Source organism: Puntigrus tetrazona, chromosome 23 (genome assembly GCF_018831695.1).
Source record: "Puntigrus tetrazona isolate hp1 chromosome 23, ASM1883169v1, whole genome shotgun sequence".
NCBI classification, from domain to species: Eukaryota; Metazoa; Chordata; class Actinopteri; order Cypriniformes; family Cyprinidae; genus Puntigrus; species Puntigrus tetrazona.
In genome coordinates this window covers 8,248,536-8,262,802 of record NC_056721.1, presented here as the reverse complement: position 1 = coordinate 8,262,802, position 14,267 = coordinate 8,248,536, and the positions used below count along the sequence as shown (strand labels likewise).

The 14,267-nt window shown below is 38.4% G+C and overlaps 1 pseudogene; it reads right to left on the bottom strand.

Annotated features, from left to right (window-relative positions):
- Positions 1-3,239: 3,239 nt before the first annotated feature.
- On the bottom strand, positions 3,240-10,320 carry LOC122329209 (annotated as a pseudogene).
- Between the last annotated feature and the right edge of the window lie 3,947 nt (positions 10,321-14,267).

Here is a 14,267-nt window from a genome sequence, read left to right as displayed (position 1 = left end):
ATTACCAGACAAGACTGGTTCCACTTATGGTGCTGATACTGAGACAATACAAAGACAAAACTGAAGTGCAAGATGTAAACACGTCATTAGAATGACAATTTAAATGAAAAAACGAACAAAAGGTATCTGTGAGATCCCTAATCTTCTAGGCACATTCTTATAATCCTGCTCAACAGACACTAAACTGCTGATGTGTCCGTTTTGCTACCAATTTACATTTCATTATTCATTCTGAAAGAAATGCATGGCTTATCGCACTTTAAATCTTGGCCAAGGCTATTTCCATTTAACCGAAACAGTTGACAGAAAATCGCAGTGCTAATGTCTTCAAACCATATTCGAATGTGATGCAGCGTGTAAACAAATGATCTATTGCCAGCTTAATTAAAAGTGTTATTGGAGACAACGATTTAACAAGATATGCATCGTTACAGGATATTTTGTGTGTTACAAAAGTACATTTTGAACAAAAAATTCGCCAGCTGACATTGACATCAAACATATTTTTCACCAATCCTCCCCAAAAATGCTATAAAAACTGTCGATGTAAGAGAAAAACTAAGAATGTTCAGACAGCGCAGGGAGAGCCTAAAAATGTGTTGATAAACTATGTATTACCCAGAGATCTGTAGATCCTAATGGAGGATCAGAAGCTTTAAAAAAGCAAATAAGTCTGTGATTATTAATTACCAGAAAGAAAAATGTACTGATTCATATACACACAAATTTTCACATTACACTACAAACACTCATACAAAGTGGAAAAAACTGTGACATGACATGACAAAATAGAAATATTACTCAAATTTACTAGCATACAGGGCCAACATACTCATCTCTGCCTTAATATGGCTTCAAAAATTCAAGAAAAAATCTTATCAAGGCCTTATGTCATTTCAACTTGGGTATCTGTGAAGCTGTATGTCATTACAACATTTATCAGCAAATAACTAATGTAATAGTTATTTACGTACATTTCTTTGACAGACAGAAGCAGTTTGGAGTAAACCACCTATTCTTGGGGTAACAACTGACTACAATCTCATATAACCTCAGATACATATTCTGATAAGCCAAAGACAGAACTATCTGAAAAGCCACACATTCATAATTACAAGCGTACATGGAGTCAAAAATAATATCAGAGATTTATATATGCCTTTTATTTCTTTAAATCCATAGTAAGGTTCTTTACTAAGTGCTCCAGTTGGAATGAGGTGAAAAAGTGCAGGGAATAGACTGTAAATTAAAGACATATATGCCCACTTACCACCTTAAAGCACAAATTAAGATTGTCAAGCAGTTAAAAAAAATGAATATCAAGCGCTGAAAAACCTTACAGACGCCACATCAAGCAAATTATTTAAAGAGAGAACTTTGCAGATAGACAACAAATAAAGCCTATATCACACTATACTGTACACAATATCAGAGAGGAGGTAGACAGAAAGGCAGCGGCATGATTTCAAGGGATGAAGAGAAAACAGTATGTGAGACACAAATTACTACAACAGTGATCATCCGTCTGATTATCTGGTACACTACCTCTTGACTGGCAAATCAATCCAGCTGTCACATTTACACAAAGCATAAATATTCACATGAATTTATGAATTGGTGTTGATTTTTGAAATGAGTGGTATTGGTGAAATCTTTAACCTGAACCACAAATCCACATGTATGCATTGACCTTTGGACAGACAGAAATAATCATAATCACAATCAAGTATACTTCAAGTAATTGCTTATAAAGTGAATTATAGTGCAATCGACATGTCATTAAATGCCACCCGTCACCTGTCAGTCAAATAAATAAACATCATAGGGTACATAAAGTCATTGCCAAATGTTTGGAAAAAGCTGAAAGCCAGAAGATTCTAACTGAATTTTTGTTTCTGCATGCAGTAAATATGTAATTTATTTTCACTGTTTTAAATTTCAAGCTTAGATAGTTCATCAATTTGTATATTCCACTTTTTAACCAAGTAACAGAATGCAAAATTAATTTTTAGTGGAATTACATTGCATGAGTATTTCAGAAATAACACAATAACTAACATTGAATAACATTAGTACTTATAGTTTTGTTTAGCAGGGTGTAATACTAAATTAAGTTCAGCTGTTTTCTTATTCAGGCTGTAATTATTTAACCTAGACTAACATGAAAATTAGACCTATTAGAATTTCATCGAAAACATCTAGCTATGAGCAGTGTTTTTAATGGTCACCACAGTGAAAAATCACACAGTGAAACAAAATCAAAAAATTAATTTGTGGTGAAAAAAGCTTCATTGACCCTATTAAAGTCATTTAACCCTGATCATTGTCTAAAGCGCTGAATCTTTCTTACTGTTCATATTATTACTTAAAATGCATTACCAATTTAGCATCCAACTATACAGAGCATGTCTGAACCATCAAACTTTCCCACATAATTGAGCAAGAATAAAGAATACATTATCTAAAAGACTCCAGATGGGCTAAAGTATCATCATGTGACAGCATTTATCTAGGACACTAGTGGTATATGTAAAGCATATAAATAGCTCAGCAGGCGCTTGTCCAGCTCCTTAAGAGGAAAAGATGACTGTTCTGCTCTTACGCCACACAGGCATAAGTAATGGGACAGCTAACTACTGCACTCACGGCTACAACAATGATGGCCATTAGTAATCCAGGTACTTTGGCGGCACTGTACATTAACACATCACAACACTCGCTCAGATAAATCAATACACACACACATACGGCGCGCACACCCTCTGCGTTGACAGTAAGAGAGGGACGCACAAAAGGACAGCTTCTTCCCTTCACTTATTGCGTCTCTCCACCTAAATAAGGTAATACAATCATATTAAAGGGGATCTTTTAGTGTCACTCACAAAGCTGAGTTAATGTCATTGTGTCAGTCCTTCATTCATAACACATCTTCTCGCCTCTTTATTCAGGGTAGTAGTTGTGGAAAAAGGTGAAAGCTCGTTTGAAGTCCTGAACTCTCCAAGCATCTCATTCGTAGGTGTAAATACATGCTAGTGATTCCCTCCCCTCATTCTTATCCAGGATACAGACCATGAGAACCACAGCGCATAAGGTGCTGTGCTCAGACACCATTTTCCTCTGGTTGCCTCAACCATTTTTTACATGTGTTAACCGCTTTCTAATTGGACATCTGACAGAAGAACAGTGATATCACTGGCTTTTAAGGCTTCTCCAGGAAGAAAGAGCTGGTCCTCATATACTCATTCCCCCTCGACACCTCCTCCTGCGCGGGTAGTGCGAATACCTCCTCCTCGACGCAGGAATGGAGGGCCACCAGTGCAGCAACCCCGCAAGAGAGAGAACTCAATATGGTACATTGGCTGATTAACACGGTGTGGACCCGGCAGAGCCAAGCTACTGTGGGGACCACTGGCACGACCACCGCAAGCAAATCCACTAGGAAGTGCGGCCCAGTAGTTCTTTGCTGGTAAACCACAGCCAGATGACTTGGACTCTGTGTTCGTCGCACTCTCATCAACCTCATCTTCATCGTCTGTGCCTATATTAATGACATGATCCCCTTCAACCCCAGCCTCTGTTAGTACACTAAGAGGCTGAGTGGTCTGTGAAGGGCTCCTCTTCAATGCCAAACAATGGCTCTATGGAGCAAGGTGAGGTGCCAGTTTGGCAAAGGGTCTGTCACAGGTTGAGATTGTACTTGGGACCCATGGTGTCTGTGGTCAAAGCTGTTGTGGTGATTGGTAAGACTGTAAGGATCTCGGAAACAGTTGTCTCCTTGACAGAAGACTCCAACACTAAAGTCGAGGTCCTTTTGATGCCCAAAGGCTCCATTGCAATAGCTGGTGCAGACTTAGTGAAAAAAGTCTGTTCACTGACAGAAACTGTGGCAACTGTTGCCGTAATGGCTGACTCCTGTGGCTACCGACTCAGATCATCTCCCTCATCGGACATCCAGGTAGAGGTCGGACTGCATGCCTGGGAGCGGAAGGCACGCCAGCAATAGTGTCCAGATCGGAGTTAAAGGACGACTACTGGGACCATGAGCAGGTGCCAAGCAGGCATGGTGCGTAGTCGGTTTGAATGCCTTGCTCACGCAGGTGATGTAGATATAGGTGATGATGCGACAGACATGGATGACTCTACACTGACAGTTGTCCTGTCCCGATCCCACTGCAGCGGAGTGGCACAACTCTCGGCTCGCTGATGCTCAGTGCTTCAGGTGGAGGGAGTGTGGCAGGCGGGAGTACGATTAAGCAGCGAGGCCGTCCTCTTGAGACAAAAACGCAGCCTCCAGGAGCAGGTCTGCTTTGCTTGCTCCTCTTCCACTTTCTCCACAGCAAACAAACCGCTGTCCTGCGTGCCCTCACCTGGGACAAACATGGAATGTCACACCCATTTTCATTACTGCCACGTTCCTGGCCAGTCTGGTCACTTAGCTTGGTGTAGGTAGAGCTGCGGTGGTGGCGAGGCTGGGGAGCCTTCAGAAGACTCCACCAGGCCCTCGCTGACCTCCAGCTCTGCCCCCCACCCCCTCCACCTGCCAGGGTTTCGCCTGTTTTGGGGTCCCGACCTGAGCCAGCTCCATGCTTTGCAACAAAGACTCCAGCTTGTGGTTCTGGAGGTTTATGTCTTGGAAGCACTTTTGCACTCCAGTGTCGGTGTCTCCCAGACTAGATCTGACGACATCGACCACCTGCTTAAGCTGCTGGATCTCCCTGCGAGCCTCCTTCAGAGCCAACTGGGCCTCCACACGGTGGCACTCCTCTTCTATCCAATCCTCTTGCATACAGAGACAGCTGAGTACGCAACTCATCAATCTCAGTATCCTGAGGAAGGAGGGAAAAAAGGCAGAGGATGTCAAAAGAGTAAAGAAAGGAAAGAATGTCAAGAAGTGACTGGTGGGTGAAAGACCAAAATTAAAACTGCTGTGTGAAATGTTTTCACTCAATACTTTTTCTATCCCAGTACAATGTAACTTGCCAACTATATGGCATTGATGAATAGTTTACTTTCTTTCTTTGAACACTGTGACAGTTGGAGCTGCCCAACAAAGTAACACAATGACTTCAATTATAGTCTGGGAAAGACATTTGACCAGTGGGGAAGGAATTTGAATAATTATAATAATAGAATAATTAGTCACATGGCCTTTATGGCTCAGGTATTTGACTTAAAAGGTAGTGTGAACAAAAAACTAAGGGCAGTAAGCAAACATGTATGGGACTAGGGAAACAACTGCCATCGTGAAAAATGTAAATGCTGACCAATAGCTCTCTATAGCGGTCATATGATGAGTTCAAGTTTTTCTTTCTCTTTGAGATGTTACAAGCTGTTAGTGCGTAGTTAAGATCCCTCAAAGTTGCAAAGACTAAAGTTTCAAAACCAAAGATTCTTTATAAAAGTTATGACTTTTCATAGTAAGTGGAGTAACATTTCCGCTAAACGCTTGAGGTATTTCATGAGATAAATGGAGGCTGCCTTTAAAATAAACAGTTTGGGAAAGTTATAAATATTAAGATTAAAGTCCTTAGAATACAGGGAAATAAATGACAAATTATACAGTCTAAATGCTAATATTCAGCGTTGTTAGCGACTTGATAGATAATTGTTACATGGTCTAGAAATAAACCAAGTGCAAATTTGCATAACAATTCCAAAATAAAGTAATAACTTTAATTAACTGCCACTCAAGGCTGCTTAAAGAAAACACAAATTCTTCATGAGACCGATGAGATCCTTAGTGCATGGGCCCCTCATGCTCTGAAAGCGATTCATGCCCTCACCTGTCCTGTAGTCTTTCGATGGTTTCTTTGAGCGTGCTCTGAGGTGTCGGATACACACCTCTTTCTGTTGCAGCGGGGGTAAGGTATTGCTCAGGTGGAGGGGTCGGATACCATGGTTATCATTGCAGGAGGTGTATTTTATGTGACGCCTGATATGGATGAGAAAAGTGGTTTATGCTACATATAAACAACAAGAAATAAGAAAGGAGCAATGCCTCGCTGGTCTATGAGGGGGGCTGTGTCTCACCTATGGGTTGGGCTTCCATCACTGCCCTTGCATGACCCTGAATTGCTACTGCTGCTGAGAGAGGCATTTCCATAGGGATCACGGTTACTGACAGGTGCTGGACTCCGTCTGTATCATAACAGAATCAGAATTTCAGACTGTCACCTTGCTTAAGAGGCAACTTAAGAGGACGCAGGATGAGGAGTAAACAGAATGCACAAACACACCAACATGAACAAACAAAAAGTACAGTTCCACGAAACACAAAATAAAACATGCCTACTAATGGTATTGACTAACATGCCTCTATACATACACTCAACTAGGAGGGGGTGAGGGCACCTTTTATGGACGTAAAGAAGAAAATACACCCAGCTCACATAAACTGCAAGCACAAATTGCAAAGTAATACAAACAGTTGTATTATGTGCTCAGGCACAGATGCCAAATCATGATAAATTTCCATCGTGAATCAATTATGAGAAACAAACTGGCAGCCGGACAAGCAGAAATCGACAGCAGAGCCATCTAATGAGGGCTCACTTTGCACACCACAGACATGAAATCATCTTCAATTGTGGTACACACATATGCGGTTTGAGCTTTAAACCCCCAGTAAAATCAAAAAGTTGGATTTTATAGGGACTTCGTGCTATGGTTGAAGACTCTGAATCCATGCTGACACAATGCCACACAAACAACAAAGAAAAGAAGAGAAAAAAGAAAGAGACAGAAGGGATGATGGAGCGCTGACCGACAGTGGTGTTCCGGGGACTTTGGTGTCAGAAATCCTCTGCTCTGTCTCATAGAGACCATAATGCCTGACTCCATGGGTGTGTAGTCTAGCTCTATAAACCTGCAATAGTCAAAACTGACCCACAAACAAAAAGGAATCATTAAAAAAGATAGCACACACCTAAAGTTTACCTTAACCTGTATTGTATAAAAATCCAAAGGAATGTTTCTGTGGACATTTTCTTGTAAACTTAGGTTAGAAGCATTTGTGCTATAAATACGTAATCAGGGTTATTTCATTTTTTGGGTTTTTTTCATTATGCTCTATTTGTATACACAATTTTTCATTAAGACATTTATAGCTTAAAAATAATGTCAATTATGTCTCTTACTGAAATATATAATAGAAACCTTAAAAGGTGTATGTTATTTAAAAATTGACAACTGTTTCTGGACTATGAGGGTGCTATTATTTTATGTGCATAAGAATAAACAGTTTTGTGCCATATTGTGTTGTTTTTAGTTGTCATTTTCAGTCGAGAAGTAACAACATACAGTGATGTATGACTTTCCAGCCACTTTTCTAGAGTCAGACAAAATAATGGGAAGATGCCTGTAGATGAATAAAACTTCATAAAGACCATTTCTTTGTCCTCTCCACTTTAACTCTGATGCCTTTGACTCTTTTAGTAAGCAACAGCTAACGAAAGAGCTTACAAACGGTTAAGACAACTATTTTACATCATCAGAATAATGGCGCCCCACAGTCCAAAATACATATAAAATTATGTGAATTTTTCCATAAACCATTAATGAGTTTTCTTCTACATCTGTCAGTAAGGGACATAATTTACGTTATATTAAGCCATACATGTCTTAGGGTTCACTTTAGAGGAACCATTGGGTTGATGTTATTGTAAAGACAGTCCATTTCAAACATCAAATTGAAATCTACACAGCTTGTTTCATGAAACTCTGTACACAAGGTTGCAGATCTGACAGATTATTTGACAGATTGTCTGACTAATTAATTAAGCAGTCAGGGGAGGACACAGAGAAAGATAAAAGGAGCTTCTTATTAATTCTGGATGTAAGAAACACTAGCTCAGGGTGATGGGAAGGATCAGAGCTTGGTTTGCAATACTTAAAAGAACAAGAAATCATGCTGGACATATTATACAAAAGCTTACTGGATTACTTTGGACAGGATTACACCGTTTCCTTCATCATCTCGCTGGCATTAAAAGTCTCTTTTATGTAAACGAAAGAGATTCTAACTATCTGATTTCAAGATCTTCTGAACGTGCAATTTCATGCTGTATGCTGACCTCACACAATCACATCAAATTCTAGGAGCAATGGATCATGGGGGTATCTTAGAGCATAATGACTTAATCTTTAATCTCCAGAAACATTCTCTTTTGGGAAAATTAAAATCGGGTTAGCAGCGCTGAAAGAAAGCATTTCCTTTAGGTGGTGCAGAGTGCTGTTTTACAGGCATGAAGGATAACTTTGAAGCCAGTGATAGTCCAGTGATATTATTGAACTGATAACATTTCTATTTCAATTTTGTGAGTGAGTTTTGAGTAAATATCAGTATCAGGAGCAACCACTGAAGTACTGAACTTACTAAAATCTAAAATAAAAATCTATTCAAGCTCGACAGAACATAATCTGAAATAACAACTAATAAAAACGGCACACACATAAACATGAATAAAACTTACATTAAAAGGAAAATACAATGTGAAATATTAGTGAATCATATAAACAACGCTAAAATAAAATAAATATTGTCTAAATATAATTCTTTTGAGTTATACATCTCGACATGTTATAGAAAAATACACCAATCAAAACAGCACATCTACAATGACAAGCCACTATAACTACCGTCCACCAGGACCACCATTGGTGGGCTATAAAGTTTTGCTGAACTACCTAACCATGAAAGCAAGCCAAGGTCATGGTTAAGGAGAGCAAAGCAAAGAAAATAAAGTGAAAGACCAGAAACAAACAAAGCGTGCTTGAGGAGTGATAGAGAAAGAGGACTCTGCTATCAATGCTGATAGCAAGGTAAAAAAGGGAGAAAGAGAAAAGCAGCCAGAGTACTTGGACAGACCAGGTGCGTCCATTATGTTTTCAGTGACATGGACTACTTGAGGGAAAGTCGGGCAATGTGTAGTGAATATGTGCACTGCATTGCCACACACTCATTAGAATCGCTGTGAAAATATCACATTCATTGTCGATCTCGCAGAACAAAAACGCTTCTCATGGAACAGATTTGCAGATCATTAACTGATCCACTTGCGCTTTCTCTGAGCCTCTGTCAAAGAGCGGAGAGATCAGCGTGAACTGCCCTCTCCGATCCCCAACATCAGCACCGGTTTTAAATTGGCGTGTGAATGGCCAGTGCAGCCGTGTTGACTACTACAGTCATGCCCTACTGTAGGGTTACTGAATCAGAGTCTCACACAGGGGATGCAGTGGGAGACGACAGCATTTGTTGCAAGCGGTGCTTAGGCTGTAGGGCCTTCAGCAGGTTGAATCTGAGAAACAGAGATGAGACAGAGGCACAGAGCTGGGCTCTACTGCAATATTACCATTTAAACTCATTGGCACTAGTAGTATATATCTTGAAATTATAAAATGATCTGTACTTGGATAGAATTTGCACACGAGCATGGCTTACACAGGAAATTAAACTTTTAGACGTAACTATTTCTATTTAACTTATATACCACTGCATAATTTACACAGTTAATTGGGATTCATACAATGACATGTTTTTACTGCAGATCTTTAAATACTTTTACAGTTCTGCAAAATTGTCTATGTCATATAAATGCTGTTCTTTTGAACTTTCTAGTCATCAAAGAATCCTTAAAAATGTATAACAGTTTCCAAAATATATTACACATTATTTCACCATTGATTAATTACTTTTGAATTATCATGTGTCAGTAAAAACTGGAGTAATGATACTGAAAATTCAGCTTTAAAGTGGTGACAGGAATACACTCATTTTTAAATAATACTTTTTGAATGCAGTTATTTTAAAATGCAATAATATTTTTCACTATATTACAGTATTTTGATTGAATAAATGCAGCCTTGGATAGGAGACTAATCATACCAACCCCAAACTTTTGAATGATAGTTTATATTTGTGTGTATGCGTTTGTTAAATCCAAGTACATTCATGTGCTTAAAAATCTTTTAAATTGGTCCCTCAAGAAGTTTAGACAATCTGGCAGTTGTAGGGTAAAAAAGTTCTTGACAGCAGAGAGAGAAATTGAAAGAGCTAAACAGCTGATGTATTAATGACGGCAGTGGAAGAGAGAGAGAGAGAGAAAGGATTATTGAAGCACTTGAAGCTCAAAGGATCATTAAACTGCAGCAGAGATCATACTGTGATTAAGAGAAGGGTAAGATATTACAGCAAAGCACCAACACAGCTGCAAGTTTGAAAGAACGTCTGTTAGAAAGAAGACTTCAACAGAGACAAAAGGTGCCATACTTGCGTGATCCAGAGCCAGATCTTTTATTTGGCGAAGACATGGAGTCAGCAGTCTTCTCCTTCCTTCTCCTTCTTCAGCTGGATCGGTCTCTCTCTCTGTCAACACAGCATGAACAGCTCAGCTGCAGCCAGCCTGAATGAAACACAAGAACACAGACAATGTTGTCAGTTTGACTCGAGGAAATGATTTTCCATATCAAACCGTGTAACAACCCTTGTCACATTTACACGAGAGCAGTTTCCTAAGAAGGAGCGTTACAAAAATAGATATTTCGGTTTGGCGTCACACTAAAATAATATTAAAGGTACAGGTCATCATTTGCTTACTTTCCATATCAGTCCAAATCTAAATGACTTTCTTTGGTCTGCAGAAAATAAATGGCTTTTTTAAAAGGTCATGTTCCACAGAAGAAAGGATAAATCATTTCAAAAGGTTTCACGTTTAGATTTTTTTTCTCTTTCTCTTTCTACAGTATCGTGTGAAGGAGATCATGCCATCGAAATCAAAAGGAAACATAAGAATCTGTCCATTTCATCTAATCTATCTGATCTCTTCACACTCAGCAGACCTGGCAGCGCGTTGCTTGCGGAGCTGTAATATATTTAACATTGTGCTGACACGGACTGGTTGGTCTCTGACTCTGCGTTGGTGCAAAGCCAGACAACAGAAATAATAGAGCTTTAACTTTCACAATCAGATTACTCAGTGAAATCAAGATCTACCCAGAAGCTTTAAAAAGAGCTTTCATTCCTGATACAGCTAGAATATTTAATTTAAGAGAAACAGACAAAGAGGAAAAGGGTAAAAAGAGCGATTTCTTCTTTACTGGGCATCCTGAGACACATGCTGGGGGAAAAGAGGGATTAATGATCTAAATAATTAAAAAGGAACTGGCACAGCTCGGTATAAGCAATGATACGCTGCAATATGATCCTCATAATAAGCAGCTCAATCATTTACTACAATGACACAACCTTTCAAATCACTTGGCTTGGTTGGGTGATGAAAGGAACAAAAAGGACTGGTGTTATTGTTCTCAAAAAGCATTTTCATTAAATAATATTAAGATGAAATTGTGAAATTGAATAAAACAAATGAGATGTAAGTGTAATAAAAAGTATAGAAAACCAATAAAAAGCCGATTAAAACAATAAATCATTTTATACTAACAGGATCTAACCGAATGATTTTTAGTTGCTGAGTCGGTATCGGGACAATGTGGTCTTCCTCTGTCGCAGTGTGAGTCATAAAGTAGCGTGCTGCTGTGAGATATATCTGTTTGAACTTTTTGCACCAATGCAGAAGACTACAGTCTCAGTATCTCTCATATTTTATGCCGTCTGCAAAGTTTGTATCAAATGCACAAACAAAATAATGAATATTAAGATCAATTGGAAACTTGATACTTGTTTTTGGCTGAAGGAGTCACTCGAAACTAAATGTAAAGGAAGCATATTTAAGAATAAATACGCAAAAAACAAATGTAAAAATATTAATTGCTTAGAAAAAGAACACTGTATATGCATTAGGAAGAATAAAGATAATGTATTTTGATGAGGAAATGTGCTGTGTCATGCTCCTGCTACAGCACTGGACGACCTCTGGCTGCTGTCGACGAGATGTGCAGGAAGCTGCAGATGAATGAATGTTATGACCCAGCACATCGCTTATCTCACAGGACACTTTCAAGCTGTATTACTGCAGAAACACTTGCTCATAAACAGACAAATATCACACACAGGCTTGCAGATTTCCAGCAGATTATCACTTGAATATAATGCAGCCAAGAATAGCAAAATAGGAGATCTTAAATGTTCATGCATTTTTTCATATAGAAGTTTTTTTTTTTTTTTTTTACAGTAACCACGTCAAGCTTCAAAAACAAAAACAACAAAAGCATAAAGGCACTATAAAGTAGTCCATATAATTAATACTCCATAAGCCATATAATGAGGAGCAGACTAAAATTAATGTCATGATTCTAGCACTGTTATTGTTAACTAATTATAGTATATATTAAAAATAGTTTTCATTAATTAAAATAAAAGTAGGTTACACATTATTTTAAGGTGTTGTTGTTACAGTGTAATTATACAAGTACTGAGTGACATTAATTAACTACATGTACCTACTATATGGTTAGGATTAGGGTTTGGTTTAGGGTTTTTTGCTTGCTTGTCACGGTCACTATTATATTTGTACATGAAAAGACCAGTGTAGAGTTTACAAAATAATTTTTTGTTACAGAACAAAGAATGATTAAATAAGGCATAAATATTACTAATCAGAACATTTATTTACAGAACTATTCCTTTAATAATCTGGTACCACATTCAATACACATGATTAGGCCCATCTTATGTTTGCCTGATTTAATGGGAGCTAGACTGACAGGGATTAGGAAATGATCAGCGTAAGTGATTATGAAGTCATTTGTCTCATGGATCCTAAAGAGAGCGGCGATCACTCAGTCAGTGGATTGAATGAAGCTAAATGAATGCAGCATGAATGCTCCGAAGTGAATAAACAGCATCCCTGTCACAAACATAAACTACATTTCAGTAGTTGTACTTCAGAGCTAAAGTAGACTTATAAATAAATCAACATTACATTTAACTAATAAACAATTACAAGAAATACAAAATGAAACCAATATTAGTAAATATCCAGTAACACTATACTTAGTGTCCATATATAGAGAATGAATAAAATAAAGTGGGTAAAGTGGGGAACTTGACATTGTTTGCATATGAGTGAGATCAATGTCATTACACGCAAATTTAGGATTAACCGAAAGGTTTGGGTTTTATCAACAGAAGAAAAAGTTTGGAACAAGTGAAGGTCGAGTAAATGATAATCATCCTTTTAAAGGCTTATTTAGCCTGTGTTTTATTACATGTACATATATGACTTTCCTCCTTCAAATGAATCCTATCGAAGATACATTAAAACTTGTTCTGGCTGCTCCAAGCTGTATCATTGCAGTGGGTGGGTGTTTCTATTCAAAAGTCAAAAACACTTCAACTAAATTGTGCACATCTATGATAAAATGTCTCTCACACAGCTCTGGGAGTAAATAGTAGCGAATCCATGGTTTCTGTAAGATAAATATCCAAATCTCAAACGCAATTAACACTTTTCTTTCACTTCTGCTGACTGTCAAAGAAAACAAAGTTTCCTTACTTTAGCAAAGTAAAACCCTCTTGGCTTACATGGAAATCCTCATTTTCTTTACAAATCCTTGGTTTGTACTTAGTACTTAGTTTTGCTATCTCTGTATTATATCCTACGTCATCTGCCGGAACACCATCCATGTATCATAGATAAAGTGAGAGAGAAATATTTATTAGGTTTGAAATATGGATATTTAACCCCATCTAACCCTAACCCAAAAATACATGGATTCACAGGAGGCCTTTATTCTTCCCCCAGAGTCATGAGAGGCAATTTGTTTATTGTGTGCATGCTTTATCTCATTTTATTACTTTAAGATATTTTTAGACATTTATTATGGCAAGGTTATGTTTAAGTGTCACGCTTTACCTGCATTCACCCTGCGAAGTGAAATATATTACCGAGTATGCTATGTAGCTGAAGCACATTTGGCCAAACCAATGTTTTAAAGAAATGCTTTGGAAAGATTGGCCTGCATGCTGAGAAGATGTAGAGCAGTCGCCATGGAGACAGCCATTCAGCCACTATTCTAGAACGTGAAACTCCACAAGTGGTGTGATTGGCTTTCCTAGCCAGTGTGTATGTGGTGAGACAGACAGACGGGACGGCATGGTGGTGACATTACACAACCGCAAGGCAGGCCTCAGCGGCCAGTCCACACGCAACAAACAGCATCCTGCGCGAAGGAAAAGGGTGATAATTACTGTAATACCAGAGAGATTACCACTAGCTATGCACCGCAACACACTGCACAGTTTAACCTGCTTTAATAAGTTCAAAATCATGTAGACTCGCTTGGTTGTGATAAAGACTGCACGTGATGAT